The sequence below is a fragment of the Nannospalax galili genome, unplaced genomic scaffold (genome assembly GCF_000622305.1).
Source record: "Nannospalax galili isolate Female #2095 unplaced genomic scaffold, S.galili_v1.0 scaffold197, whole genome shotgun sequence".
In the NCBI taxonomy this organism is placed as follows: Eukaryota; Metazoa; Chordata; class Mammalia; order Rodentia; family Spalacidae; genus Nannospalax; species Nannospalax galili.
This window is the reverse complement of record NW_008339846.1, coordinates 1,928,158-1,943,707: the sequence shown is the minus strand read 5'-3', so window position 1 is coordinate 1,943,707 and position 15,550 is coordinate 1,928,158.

Here is a 15,550-nt window from a genome sequence, read left to right as displayed (position 1 = left end):
GGCAGCGCTCTGTTGTGGTCTTATGCATGAAGAGACAGTTCACACAGCTGAACCTGGCCACTTTGGAGCTGGATACCTGTCCCAGGAGTAACTTAATTAGAAAATGCCCCAAAGTGGCAGGTACATGAAGGGAGGATGCCATCCATGCTGAATAAAGCCAGACCTTCCCTGGTCTCCTGAGTCACCTGTATTTGAGCTGCTGTCCTTTTGGAAGCTGACTGCTTCTGCAGAGCAGGGCTGCTTGGCTCATGGGTGCACCTGCCTTCAGGGTGGTGTTTCTGGGTGGCCTACATAAACTAGTCACAGCCAGAACCCCAGGAGGGACAGCCTCTTGGTCCTCACACAGGTGGGAGCAGCTGTCCACTGCCACAGCTAGTACTTCTCTCTGCACTCAGTCATAAGCTCCAGAAACTCCCCTGCAGGAACCTCATGACAGTTCCCTGCTGGGGGCAGTGCTGGCAGTGCAGTTGAAGAGCATGTATTAGTCACCCTGGCCATGATTACGTGCCACAGACATGTGCGCGTGTATGAACCTGCATCCTCCCCAATTCTAGAGGCTGCAAGTGAAAGTCAGAGTACTAATGGAGGTCCCTCTTCCTGGCTGGTAGATGGCCTTTTCTCCTCCCCTGACTTCTCCTCCAATGCTCCTCTCTCCCGTCCTTCTTTTCCTTCCCTCTCCTCTCCCTTCAGGAGATCAATCCCATCAGCAGGGCCTCACCTTCTTATCCTCATCTAAACCTAGTTTCTCAAACCCTTATGATGGTCAAATCTGTGTCATCCTGACTGGTTAAGGCCTACCTAGAGAGTTGGTAGGCTTTACTTCTGGGTGTGCCTTGAAGATGTGTCCAGGGTCAGCAGAACAAGTGAGAAAGACTTGCCCTCTGTGTGGGAAGCACTGCCTAATCTTCCTGGTGTCTTGGACAGAGCAAAACGCAAAGGAAAGGTTAAAGTACCTTCTCTTAGGGCTTGGACACCCTTCTGCCTTTAGACACAGGGATACCAGACTCTCTGGCCTCCTCTGGGACTTGCCCCCAGGGTTCTCAGACTTACAGCTTCTTCATGGGTCTTGGACCAAGCCACACTACTGGAATCTCAGGGACTCTGGCTTGTGGATAGCCTGTCTTGGCTTTTCAGCCTCCATATCATGCAAGCCGATTGATTCACTTAGTAAATCCCCTCTCAATCAGCTATCTAGGCATTTATGCATGTCTACTATCTATGTATGTCTCTATGAATATATATCTGTATGTATCTATATATTTATAATACCTGCATCAAATCTATTGGTTCTGTTTCTCTGGCCAATACATACCTGTCTCCAAATGTCACACTGGGCTTTTTGGCTTCAGTATATGACTTATTGGGGCACAAACGTCCAGTTCATAATAGGGGCCCAAGTTGAGAGAAATCTGTGGCCTTACAGCTCTGACCCTTTCTGTCCTTTCTCACACATGGGACAGTACCTTTGAAAAGATCTAAATGGAATACGCAAAGCACAAACAACTGTAGCAGAGGGTATGTGTCAGTGCCAGAGGGCCAGGAATCAGTCAGTGATGCTGTTTGACTTTCCAGCCTGTAGATTGGTCAACACGGGTCTGCCTTCTAGGGAGGAGGTGCTCTGTGTGGGAGCACTGATGAGGGGCAGTGATGCACAGCTGAACTCTTCACTGACTAGCACAGGTGGGGTGAGAAGAGTCAGGGAGGTTGTGATAATTAACAGTGATTGTGAACTTGGCAGGGTCTAGAGTCACCTAGGAAAAAAATGTCTGGGAATGTCTGTGGAGGAGCCTCTAGGGTGGGCTGAGATGGGAAGACCCGCCCTGAATGTAGGTGGTGCAATTCCATGAGTTGGTGTTCTGGACTGAATAAAAAGGAGAGTCAAGCTAAGCATGAGCATTCATGCCTGCTTCCTGACTGGGCGTGACATGATCAGCTGCCTCACATGCCTGTCACCTTGCCTTCCATACAACAATAGCCTCTGCCCTCCATCCCTGAGTCCACATAAACCCTCCTTTCCTTTAGTTGCTTTGTCATGTATTGGAAAATATTTTTAAAATTTATGTGTTATTATTTTTTTGTGGTGTGTTTATGTTTGTCTGTGTGTGTGTATGTGTGTGTATGTGTGTATGTGTGTGTAGACACATGCATGCCATGGTGCACATGTGGTTAGAGGACAATTTTCTGGAGTTGGTTCCCTCTTCTCACCATAGAATCCAGGGACCAAACTCAGGTTGTCAGTCTTGTGTGACAAGCACCTTTACTTGCTGAGCCGCTCACCAGCCTGTGTCAGGTGTTTGTTGTAGCAATGAAAGAAGTCGTACCACGGCAAGTGGGGGCTGCTGGGCTTGCTTCCCTCAGCTTCAGAGCTGTCTCAGTTTGTTCCCCTGAACCCTCACCCTGACATCCCAGGGAGGGGATGTAACCACACCTCAGGTACATGTTCCCTGTGACACCAAGAGGCTCTGTGAATTCCCCATGTTCATGTCTCCGTTGAGTATCTGAGGCCCACTGAGGTGTTCGGGGGTGAGCTGACTTCCGCCTCACAGCCTCTAGGCACATGACAATTGTCCCATTGCTGTGACCAAACACCTGATAAGAAGCAACTTAAGGGAGGGAGGGTTTATGTTGGTTCAGTTTTAAGGCTACAGCCGACCATGGCGGCAGGACCATGGAGAGCTCCATTTGGCTGCTAGAACCGGGCGCAGGCAGTCAGGAAACAGCTTAGTAACCAACTTCCTCCAGCTCAGCTCATGGCCCACCTCCATAAGGGGACAAGTGTTCAAATACACGCACTTATAGGGGACATTTCACATTCAAACAAGAGTAGTGACACCATTTGTCCCTTGGTGACCTTGGGAGAGTCAGACTCCCCCTGCACTGCCCTCAGCTCGGCAGGGAAGGGCTGGGTGGAAGACAGAGCAGCATGACAGTGAAGGATGACTGTGATAAAAGGTACGGGAACACGCATGTTATGGGGCTGTACTAGTTTAGTCTGGGGCTACCACACCTTTGCTGGCCTCTGGTACAGGCCTGTTCTACCTGCCATACAGCTGTTTTACCTGGCCTCACTTTTGCTGGTGACCCTCCAAGGGGAGAAGTACAGATGATTCTCTTTCCTATTTCCTAGGCTAAGCCTGCAGGTATGTAGGGGGTCACCAGGGTGGTGTTCTTTAGAGAGGCAACCTGGGGTGACTGAGAAAGGCTGTTTGCATTGACAGGTGAGGGCTATGTGGGTCTTTCTCAGCTTAGACTGCGAGTCTATCTGCTCAGTGTGTCAGTTAAATCACTTCGCTAATCATGTCACTGAGTCTTCTTTGCCTTCATAGGGAAATGCTGTTGATTCCCCCTCAGACTGTGTCTGCAAACTCATGGTCCCTCACCATTCCATTTACCCGCACCCAAGCATGACCACTGCTTGTCTGGAGTCAGCAATGGCCTCACACTTGAGCCCTGCTTGCATTTCTTCCCTTCACTCATTCCTTCAGGTTGCATGGAGCTGTCCATGGTGGGACTTGTCCATGTGTGTGAATGAAGCTGTCCAGTGGGCGGGGCTTGCTTGTCCATGTGTGTGCATAGGCTGTCCAATGGTGGGACTTGTCCTTGTATGTGCATGGAGCTGGCCAATAGTGGCACTTGTTTAGGCATGGTCCATGTCGCTGTGGCCCACTGTTCCATGTGGCCTGGCTTCTCTTCCTTCTGCGCTTACTTGCTCCAACCCCTGCTCGCCTCACTCACCCTGCTCTGCCGCACCAGCACTCTTCGTAGTCCTTGAACATGTTGTGTGTGTCCCCAAGCCAACCCTTCATCTTGCTGTTCCCTGAGCCTTGAAGCTTGTCCTTCAAGTGTTCATAGAGGCTTCTCCACACGTGTCCATAAATACTCTGCTTGCATGTGGTTTTGTCAGTAAGACCTGCCAGTCTGTGCTGCCTTCTCCACCTATGTTCATGTTTATAGCAATGTGCCCCTACCTGGTCCCCAATTTGTTGTAATTGTTGTATTCGTCCGTTGACATTTCATTATTCCCACCCCCCTGCCAGAACGTGAGCTCCACGACACAGAAGCTTCTTCTTTGCAGTGTCCAGAGTAGTGCCTGCTTCAGAAACAGCCCATGAATATTTGTTCAATGAGCAAATGAGTACTTATAATATATATCATTCGTGAATGAGCTCAGCCTTCCTGAAACACTACACTCCTTGGGATTATGGTACACTGGAACATCATGGCAAACACAAATGGGAGAAAAGCTCCAGAGCAAGCAGACCGTGAATCACAGTGCAAATGTCAATCTCTCTCTCTCTCTCTTCTCTCTCTCTCTCTCTCTCTCTCTCTCTCTCTCTTTCTCATTTTACTGCAGATGAGTCTCTTAGAGTCTATTTCTGGTAAACATTTCAGACTGATTTTCTAGGTTGCCATAGGCTGGATGTTTAGCATCAGAATGGAGTAGGTATATATAGACTTGAAGATGCCTTAACAGAGGAAAATGTTAATGTAGGACAATGAAATCAGAGAATCATTGCTGAAGAAATTCCTTGTATACAACCTCAGAGCCTGAGGGTAGGATTCTACCAGTGCAGGACAGCCCACACTCCTGGGGCTCCCACTGAGTCATCTCAATGTCTAATCAGGGCCAGGACTCTGCCAGAAAGCATGGCCAGGTTCTTTCATGAGGTGCTTTATTTAAGATTCTTATGAGCTAGGAAGCCATCACTGGGGATGAGCCTGCAACAATGCAGGTGTGCCAAAGTGTGTGTGAGACTGGTTATGAGTCGTGTTCCTGATACTACAGAAGTCCAAACATGGTACCCTCAATACAAGCTCTTGAGAGTCAGGTGGGCCAGGGGCCAGGGAATCCCCCCAAAAGCTTCTGAGGTACTCTCTTACTACCAAAACACAATCAAGTCACAGACAGGTTCCAGATGCTGGGCTCATTTGTTTAGGATTTGAACACATCAGAACATGACTCTTGGGCAGTGTCTGTCTACTGCGTCCTTATTCTCAGTCAGTGTTATATACCCAAGCATGTTACATGCATATCACAGTTCTCATACATGCCAATTGCTGGTGTTATTGGCTACCAAGTCAGTGTGCTGGAGATCAGCACTGATTTGAAATGCCAGGCTATGAGTACAGAGAACAGGGAGACAGAGAACCAAGACTCACTTGTCCATCGCTGCTGAGACAAAACACCTGACAAAAGCTATCAAGGGAGGAAGGGCTTATTTAGGCTCACAGTTTCAGGGGATGCAGCCACCATGGCAGGGAAGGCCTAACAGCAGGAGAAAGGAGGGGGCTGGTCACACCGTGTCCACAGTCAAGAAGTGGAGAGAGGTGGACGCATGTGCTCAGCTCACTTTCTCCTTTTATCCAAGCCTACAGAATGGCACCACCCATATTTAGGGTGCCCACCTCAGTGAAACTAATAAAGCTAATCCCTCATAGACATGCCCAGACATGACCATGGAGATTCGAAATCACACCAAGTTGACAATCAAGACTAATCATCACATCATCCATCATCTGTCATCCATCCATTCATCCCTCTACCACCATCCATCATCCATCATCTATCCATCCATCAGACACTCATCATCCATCCATCCATCATTCCTTCATCATCCATCATCCATCCATGCATCATCTACCACCATCCATCAACCATCATCTATCCATCCATCATCTAGCCATCATCTACTCATCATCCATCTACCATCCATCCATCCATTCATCCAACCATCCTTCCCTCCATCCAGCAAGTTCTCACCAAGCACCTACTATTGCCTACAATGCACTTAATCATAAGTGGTTTGGGGGAGTGAAGGCAGAAAACTGGGTGTTCCTGACAAGGTTCTGCGTTTGCAATTAGGGCAAAAAGTAACATCCTGAGGTATTGGTGGTGATTCCAGGGCAGTTGAGATGCTGGCCATAATCATGGACTATGAGACTACCTGGAGCGGTGAGGAACCATGGTGAATGCTCTCTGGAACCTGCACTTGTTGTGAGCCCTCAACCATGTTCTCTGGGTTCTCTGTGGGAGGTGTTGTTTCCATCATCACCAGAGTAAAAAGCAGCTCCAGGGAGGAGACAGAGAGAAAGACAGAGAGAGGAAGAGAGAGAGTTTCTGTTTTGAATGACCTCAGGGCTTAGCACATTTTCCTGACAACTCATCTTCCATATGCACTCTATGAACACGGGTCAAAACTCTGCACTCCACTTGGGACCATGGAGGTAGAAGGATCAACCATGTAATCTGTCTTCTCCAATCAGTTAGGGATATAAAAAGCTTTAATATGCCATGGGCATTTGCATATCATATGATTGAAAAAGAAATTTCCAAAATTCCCTAACAGAAAAAAAAAGCATTGTTGATGAAGTAGCAGTACATTAAAGATCTCTGCTCAATGATCATTGGGAGAAGCACTCTATGTTTAACCAAGAAGTGAAAAGTAAGTAGATTGTGTAAGGAACCAGCATGATGGTCAGTCTTGACTGTAGACTTGATTGGATTAGGACACACCTAATAGTGGGGTACACCTTTGGGTGTGCTTGTGAGGGTATTTCCAGAAAGGATTAGCTGAGAATTGCAGATCGTCTTGAACATGGGCAGCACCATCCTGTGGGCTGGCGCCTCATACTAAACAAAGGAAAAAAGAGGAAGCCAGCAGAGTGCCAGTTTTCATCTCTCTGCCTCCCGATCTGCACCGGTGTGAGCAAGCAGCCTCATGGTCTTGTCACAGCTATGAACCGCTCCTGCCGCCAAGCATTTCCTGCCAGGATGGGCTATGTTATCCTTATACCATGAGCTAAAACAAATCTTTCCTCCTTTAAGTTGCTTCTTGCCAGGTTTTTTGTGACACTGATGAGAAGGGTAAAGAATAAAATTGAAATAACAAGAGAAGGGCAAAAACCCTAGCAGAAAATGAGCAAAGGGTGCACAGAGGCAATATATAGAAGAGGAGACTTCCAGTTCTTAACAGAAATAGTCTGGGAAGCCTTTAGTAATTAAAGGATTGCAGATTTAAAAACACCATTGCTTTATACCCATCGAAATTCCCATTTCACACCAATTAGACTTGCAAATATTTGAAAGTGGGTGATGCTACTTGTGCTAAGGGACAGAAGCTCTCACAGTCCCAGGGGTGGGGAGTGTAAACTGGTGTCTTCATTATCCCCCACAAGTCATTAGCACTGAGGGAAATTCCTATCCTCCCACTGAGTCAGGCAAACAGTGGGAGTTTAGCAATCTGGGACCCTACTTGGCTTGAGCTACATCCACACTCCTGTGGCAACAAAGTGCTTATCAGTCTGGGACCCCCTCCCTGTATCTAGAAGGGAAGGTCTGTCTAAGCTCTTTGGAGCCCAGATGATGAGCCCAGATGAGCACATCATGAGTTCCAGATGCTGGACATGGAACTTCAGGATTTGGTGTTTCCCCTGCTGGGTTCTGGGCTGGCTTTGGTCTGACCATTCCTTGCCATACCACCCCTCCTTTTTTAGAATGAGAGCATCGATTCTGTGTCATTGTGTGTTGGAACTCTATAACTTGTTTTTGTTAAATTATTTGGATTTATTTATTTTTATATGTGTGTTGCCTACATTTATGCATGTGTGTGATGACCTCACAGGTCAGAAGAGGATACAGGATCCCATGGAACTAGAGTTATGGTTGGTTGTTAGCTACCACGTGGGTGCTCAGAACTAAACCTGGGTTCTCTGCAAGAGCAGCTGGTGTTCTTAACTGCTGAGCCCTCTTTCCAGCCCCCTAACCTGTTTTGTGATTATACAGGGCCTCACAGTTGTGCAATTGCATTGAATCTCAAAAGAGACTTTAGATTTTTAAATAGTGTTGAAACTGTTAAAAGCAGTGGGGGACTCATTGCCTTAGGAGATGACCATGAGCCTATTGGCCCCAGGGGTAGGTTATGGCTTAAATGTGGTATGTTTAGGTGTTAGGCTGATAAGGGGTAAATTTGAGGTGGCTAATATTGTCAGCCGGACAGATCTAGAGTCACTTAGGGGACAAACCTCTGATCACATCTATGAGGGAGTTTCTAGATTGGGGTAACGGAGGTGGGATGACCACTCTAAACATGGTGGCTCTCTCTCATGGGCTAGTGTCCTGGACTGAATAAAAAGGAGCAAGTGAACTGAGCACCAGCGTTCATCACTGTCTGCTCCCTGACTGTGGATGCAACCATGACTTCTCTGCCATGATGGTCTGTGCCCTGAAACCGTGAGTTGAAATAACCCTTTCCTTCTTTAAGTTGCTTTCATCAGCATTTCATCATGGCAACGAGGAAGTAATTAGAACACCAGCTGAACTGCATGCTGTCCTACCTCCCGTTGACTGCTAAGTGGACACTCCGGCCTGTTCAGATCTCAGATTCACCATTGGAAATGCTCAGCTCCCAGAATTTCTGCAGCTGCAGCTTGCTCTTGAACTCCAGAGCTGCCGGAGCTGCTCAGGATGGCTGTCATGGCTTGGTGTCCTCTGAGGCTGGTGCAGACTCTTTACTCCTATCTGTGGTCACTTGCAGACCCACACATGGTTCCCAGAATTCCTTGTGCCTATGTCCATCTTAGCAGATTTCCCTTCATTCTCCTGCAACTGAGGTTGAGTCCTCTGGGTGTCACTACAGTAGGTGAAATGCCTAGCCGAGAGCAGGTCTTCTGGGGTCAGTGAGATGGCCTAGTGGATAAGGGGACTTGCTGCCAAGACTGGTTATTTGAGTTCAATTCCTGGGACCCACACGGTGGAAGGAGAGAACTGACTCCCGCAAGTCATCCCCTGGCCTCCACGCATGCACCATGCTGGTATGTATGTGCACACGCAAAATAAAAAAAATATAATTAAAAATATAAAAAGAGCATGTCTTCCATTCCTATGGGTTCTTTACATATGGGCAACTCTAGGATGCTGGAGCCTACAAGGTCCTAGAGGAGCCACTGTCCTCACAACCGTACTCCTTCCAGAGCTGAGACTCAGCCTTACTTCTGACGGTTCCTTGATTCTCGTGAGCCATTCATGGTACACGTGTGTATCTGAAAAAGCAGGTGCCTTCTTCAGCCTTTGCAGGTGCTTTGGAGCAGGGGGAGTTTCAGAAGTTCCCCGTGGATATTTACTACCTCACAACAGATACCAGCAACCTGCCGCACTGCTCACATGAATCTGATCACAGCAAACACCTGCCACGGCATGGTGTAGTACATCAACACGGCATGGTGTAGCGCGTCACGCGGCATGGTGTAGCGCGTCACCGCGGCATGGTGTAGTGCGTCACGCGGCATGGTGTAGCGCGTCACCGCGGCATGGTGTAGTGCGTCACGCGGCATGGTGTAGCGCGTCACCGCGGCATGGTGTAGTGCGTCACGCGGCATGGTGTAGCGCGTCACCGCGGCATGGTGTAGTGCGTCACGCGGCATGGTGTAGCGCGTCACCGCGGCATGGTGTAGCGCGTCACGCGGCATGGTGTAGCGCGTCACCGCGGCATGGTGTAGTGCGTCACGCGGCATGGTGTAGCGCGTCACCGCGGCATGGTGTAGTGCGTCACGCGGCATGGTGTAGCGCGTCACCGCGGCATGGTGTAGCGCGTCAGGCGGCATGGTGTAGCGCGTCACGCGGCATAGTGTAGCACGTCACGAGGCATGATGTACACGTCACCACTAGCTCTTAGATCTGCATCTTCCATGACTGATCAAAAAGGCTGAGGCCATTGCAGCTTGGCAAATTTGGGCCCGAGCCTTTGTTCTGTCATCTGCAGAGTTAGCACTACCTCCAAACATGACTGGCCATAATGCTAATAGGGGGCTCATCCAGACTTCTCCCAATCCACCAGCCGAAGCACTGCCCAGTGAGAGATGTATGGAGGCTATTCTAAGTACATGAGTTCCATTTACCCATCCTGGAATCCAGGGCTCATCTCCCTCACAGAAAGGGGAGAGCACTGTGAACAGAACAGGATTCAGAGTCCCGTGGAGGACACTTCAGGTTGAGCTCAGATGAGTGATCAGCATTCTTGGGTTTATCAGTGGTTTTGAATCTACAACGAACAGTGCTGTTGCCCAGCCTGTATCTCATAGTCCTTTCACTTGGGCATCACAGGAGTTCTGAATGCGATTCCAGGAACCAAGATGTACTGTACCTATCTCTGACCTACTTTGGAAAATGCCTGTCAACCACAGGAGAAAGGTTATTTTGCTCTGACCTGCAGCTAATCAGCCACATAGCTGGTCTTCAGCACATAATTATAAATGCCCACAGGACCAGGCTTCTTAGATTGTTCTAGAATTACCAGGGCTGCCAATTCTGGTCCATTCAGTGGTTACCTACTTCTCCTTCTCTGGAACAGTATCCATTGCTCTGAATTCAGGGAAATTCCCAAGGGTGACCCCGAGCTGGTATGGCGGTTCTTTAGGGGCCCCGTCTCTGGGTGTCTATGCCATTGATGTGCTGTGCTGGGAGGCAGAGGCCCCACCAAAGCTAGGAGGAGACCTCATAGGAGTAGAGGCATGTGAAGGGGTCGGGGGCTGTGGGGTTCACATTCCTGAGCAGGAAGCTTGGCCTCCAGTTCCCCACTTGCCCTTGCTCTGCTCGCAGACACTGCAGGTGGCTCCACTTTATCTTCTGCCCTTCTGTGCTGTGGCTCCTTACTGTGGCCAGATCACAGCCCACCCTTTCTGTACCTTCCCTGAGTTCCCCTCCAATCCTCCAGGGCTGATGCTGGCCACTGCCTACCCCTGGCTGGCCATGCCCCTGTCCCTCAACCGATGGCTTTGTGCTAAGTGCTCCCCAGCCCGGGATACTTTCCCATATCTGTTGAGTCAGCTCTGAAGCTGGGGGACTCTGGTCATGAGAGCTGAGTCTGTCCTTCCTGCATTTCTTCCTTCCGTCACCCACTGTGGCTTTCCCTGACTGTGAGGTCTCCTTCCCAGCAGGGCCAGCCTTGCTCTGGGCACACAGGAGTTTTGTCTATTGTATCTGTAGAGCTCAGCAGGAACTTGGGCACTCACACAGAGGCTGATGCCCTCCCTACCACTCCTAGGCCTGGGGAAACATCATCCCCCAGCCCTGACCCTGAACTGCCCTGTGAGAATCTCTGCTAAATCCTCCCTGAAACAAACCTTAACTGTTTCCTGACTGCCCTGCCAGATGAAAGAAACATATGATGATCTTGGGAACAGCCTGGCCTTAGAATCAACTGGATGTTCTTGACTCTCCCCAGGGACCTGTAGCTGCATCTTGCCCAGTCAACAGGCAGGTGTGTTGGTTTTCTGCAGTGGCACATGGAACACAAAAGTGGTGATGGGGTGCAGCTGGCATTTTCCACCACACAGGACCAGGAACAGTGAAGTCCAGGTGTGAATGAGTCTTCCCTAGGCTCCAGTGCCCCATCTACTCCCTGATGGCTCGGGCCTACAGGTGCCTGTATGGCTTGGTTCCAGGCTTTTTGCTCTGTTTTTATGTCTCTGATTCTGGCCCTCTTACCTTCCCTCTGTGGCCCAGAGATGACAATGGAATAGTCTACATAAAATCCCTCTCAAGGTCCTTGATTTCATCATACCTGTTCAGTTCCCTATGAGGTGGGATGACATCTATCAAGATGTCCTCAGGGACACCAGACCAGGGAAATGTCTTCAGGACCTTACACTGGCCACTGCATGTGATGCTCATAGTTTTCAGATTGGCTGGACCGTGTTGCTCATTGATCCTGGTCTCAACTGCAGTTTGTAAGATGTCTTTTGAGACTGGTGGCCTCCATGGAGAATGCTGGTCATTGCTCACCTGTTCTAAGAGCCCACCATTGGTATATAGAGCCTGTGGTAGTCCGCAAGCTGGCCCCGAGTCACTGATGTGAGATCCTTAGGAGTACATGCCTCTAATGCAGCGCCCCCCACCTCCTGCCCCGCACCAGCCTAGGAGGGAAAGCAGGTTACTCCCCCCTTTGTCCTCAGCACCAGCCCCTTGGCTGTTTTAAGCCTCCCGACTCCCAGTGACCACCTTTCTACTTTTCATCTCTGTTTTCTCCCTCTTCCCTTCACCCTTCTCTTTTTAAGTAAAAAGTCACAGAAAATATGCTGCTTTTCCCCTACCGAAGTGGAAAAAAAGAGAACTTACACAAATAGGATGTTAGGAAGCTCAAGTGGGCAATTTGGGCCCATTTTGCGCAAATTCTCTTATTTCTGGGCCCACACAGCCCACTCCCTGCCAGGGCCTCTTTGTTGTCCTGGGCCCTACTGGGCCCCCTATGACATGCAGATAGAGGCGGAGCGACCCCAAAGTAGGATCAAACATCTTTTATTGATGCGTCCCCTATCTTGGCCCAGTATTCAGAATGTCTGGGGAGAAAGGGAGCTTTGGAAAGACATAAAGAAATGAGAGAGAAAGTAAATTATAGGGTGGGTCCTAGATGGATATTTTTGCCCAGATCTGGCTTGTGTGGTTAGCCTGAGTTCTGTTTGCGGTTGGGAATACTCTGTTTTCTCTTTGGGCCTTGGGCTGGAAGGCACCAGCAGACTTGCCTGGCCACAAAGCCTCAGCACCCAGTGACAAACCAAATGTCACCCTTCCTGGGTCCACAAGAGGGGTCTCCAGTAGAAACCATGGCAATCCCTGGTTATCCCAGGAGAGAACTGGTAATACACAGTTTAGTTATTTCACATGTGACCTGATGTCTCTTTTGCCCTGGTCCATCACTGTCCCCAGGCATGTTAGCTGGACAGAAGATGCTGGCCACAAGGGGGCGGCATCTGGCCTCTCTGTTCCCATCCCTTGGTGACTGTCTCTAGCTCCCTCTAATTAAAATGTCCTGTCTTTATGTCTAACCCTTCACCAAGCCTTACTGAATCTACCCAGCATGAGACAGACACAGCCAGGCTGTGAACCGGCTCAATTCTTGAAGGTGGGTGGTAACAGAGACCAGGAAGTTGGGGCTGTTCAGTGTCAGGCAAATCCCATACACGTAGCAGCGGGTGATGGTTTGTGCTGGGTGAAGTACGAGCTCCTAGGGTGGAGAGAGAACCTGAGGAGTGGGGAGCATCGGTATGTAAGGTTCAGAGCCCTGATGGGGTGACAGGAAGACTTGCCCCTCCAACCACAGCATGGCTCCTATGGAGAAGATCTTTTGTACCCCATTATTTTTCCTACTCCCTTTCTCTCAATGCTGTAATCACCCCAAGATGACTGCTCCCAGCTAGGGGCAGCACTGGCATAGGAAGCAGGTAAGTCAGGGCTGCAGGAGCATCTTCAGCAACACGTGGCAGGCCTGAGGCCATCAGTGGGTGATGTCTGACATTTAATTCCTTAGAGCAATGAGATGGAGGAAAAGTCAATTACCAGTAAAAGATGCTGTCTGGCAGCTGGTAACTTGACTCCTCAAAGAGTCAATGGAGGTTTCCTAGTAAAATGCCGAGGGAGGGTCCCAGACATGGTGGTTCTGTCTGCTCTTCTCTCCCCCGCCCATGAGTCCACCCTGTTGGTAGACCTTGGCTTTGGAAAACGGACCCGCTGATAGGGCCAGACATTGCCAGGTGTGGGAACTGGCCTTGAGTGCATCTGAGGGGTTCTGTCAGCACCCTGCCTCTCCCAGCACAGGAGTGACTGGATGATGGAGACAGTTGGACTCCTGGAGTACAGGTAGGATGCTGGTGGAGCACTGGACATGGGTAGACAAGTGACCACAGAGCAGGAAAGGGCTTTGCTCTGCAACTGGAGTGGGACTGTAGGTATGCAAGCAAATTTCCACACTGATAATGGTGCTTGGAGTGGGTTGGCAGGTGGGAGGGGAAGCTATGTGAGGGTGAGGCAGGCATGGGATAGGCACAGCCACAGGCCAAGTGTTCAAGCTTTATTTCTGTTGCTGTGATCAAATATCTGAACAAAAATCAATGTAAGGAAGGAAAGGTTTATCTGCCTTACAGTTCTGAGGTACGCACCACCATTTCAGGGAAATCAGGCAGGAACTCAGGCTGCTGCTCACATAGCCTCCACAGCCAAGAGCAGAGAGGGTACAAGCACCCTCGCTCTCAGCCAGCTCTGGCCTTGCTTAACTGGACTCCTGCCTAGGGCAGTGCTGTCCAAAGAGGGCGAGGACTTCTTACATCAGTTAACAATCAGTTAACATGCCACAGATATGCCCACAGGCCAGCCCAATCTAGATAATTCCTTATTAAGACATTCTTCCCAGGTGATGTCACGTAAACAGTTAAAATTAACTGGCAGTTGTGAGATGCTGGGAGAGGCAGGAAGGACCCTTTGCCACAGGGTTTGAGGCCCAGCCATCACCATGGTCTTGGACTTAGAGTCTCTAGAACTGCATGGCAGTAAAATTCTGGGGTTTGTATGTATATGGAGTGCTACGTGTGTGTGTGTGTGTGTGTGTGTGTGTGTGTGTGTGTGTGTGTGTATGTGTGTGTGTTTGTGTGTATGTGCGTGCATGTAAGGCAGAGTTTGACAATTGGGTATCCACTTCTCTTTAGACTTTATATTTTGAGACAAGGTCTCTCACGGAGCCCAGAGCTCACCCTTTAGACTAGACCAGTTGGCCAGCTAGTCCCTAACATCCTCCTGTTCTTCCCTTCCCGTGTTGGGATAGCACGTGTGCTGCCACAGCCAGCTTTCTGTGTGGACGCTGGGGACTTGCATGCACATCTGCATGCATGTGCAGCTTTACTCACTAAGCCGTCTGCTCAGCCTCTAAACTTGTTTTGTTTTAAGCGGGCAAGGAATGTGTTAGCGATCCAACCCAGGGGCTCGTGCATGCCAGGCAAAGTCTGTACCACTGAGTCATATACCAAGCCAATTTCTGTTGTTTGGATCTATTCAGTCAGGGGTGTTCTGTTAGAGCAGCCTCAGAAACTGGCACAAAGCTGAGGGGTAACCTGGACCAGCCAAGTGTGTATTTTGCCTTTACTGTTGTTGATATTCCTTCCTTAGGCCTGCTGTAGGAAGCGACATTATCTGACAAGGTCCTGGCTTAAGTGGCACTTTGGAAGTAGTGCAGTAAGACTCAGATGAAATCCCACAGCTGGTACAGCGTCCTGTGCTTGAAGTTATGATCCCTGTTCTTACAGTTCTAGCTTGGGGATCAGTTATGGGCTGAATTTTCCTGTCTCCTCAAAATTCACATGTTGAAACCCCACACTCTTGACTGAGGAGATGGCTCAGTGTGTGGGAATCTGCTGTGTGAGCCTGAGGACAGGAGTTCAGATCCCAACACTCATGCAAAAAGCCGGATGTGGCTGTACACACCTGCAACCCCAGTGCTGTAGGGGCAGAGACAGGAAGATTGTCAGGGCTTTCTAGGTACTAGCCTAGCTCCAGTTCAGGGGGAGACCCACTATCAAAGGAACATGACCAGGAGCCATGTAGCAGGACACCTGGCCTCTTCCTCTGGCCTCTGTAAGTGGATACACAGGCCTGCTCACCTCAATGTGTACATATGCCATATACCCCCGCCCCCTGAGAGAGCCTACGCTCTGATGTCATTGTATTATGAGGTGTGGTTTTTGGGAGGTGATTGGGATTGCATGAACTGCACAGGGTGGAGCTCTCCTG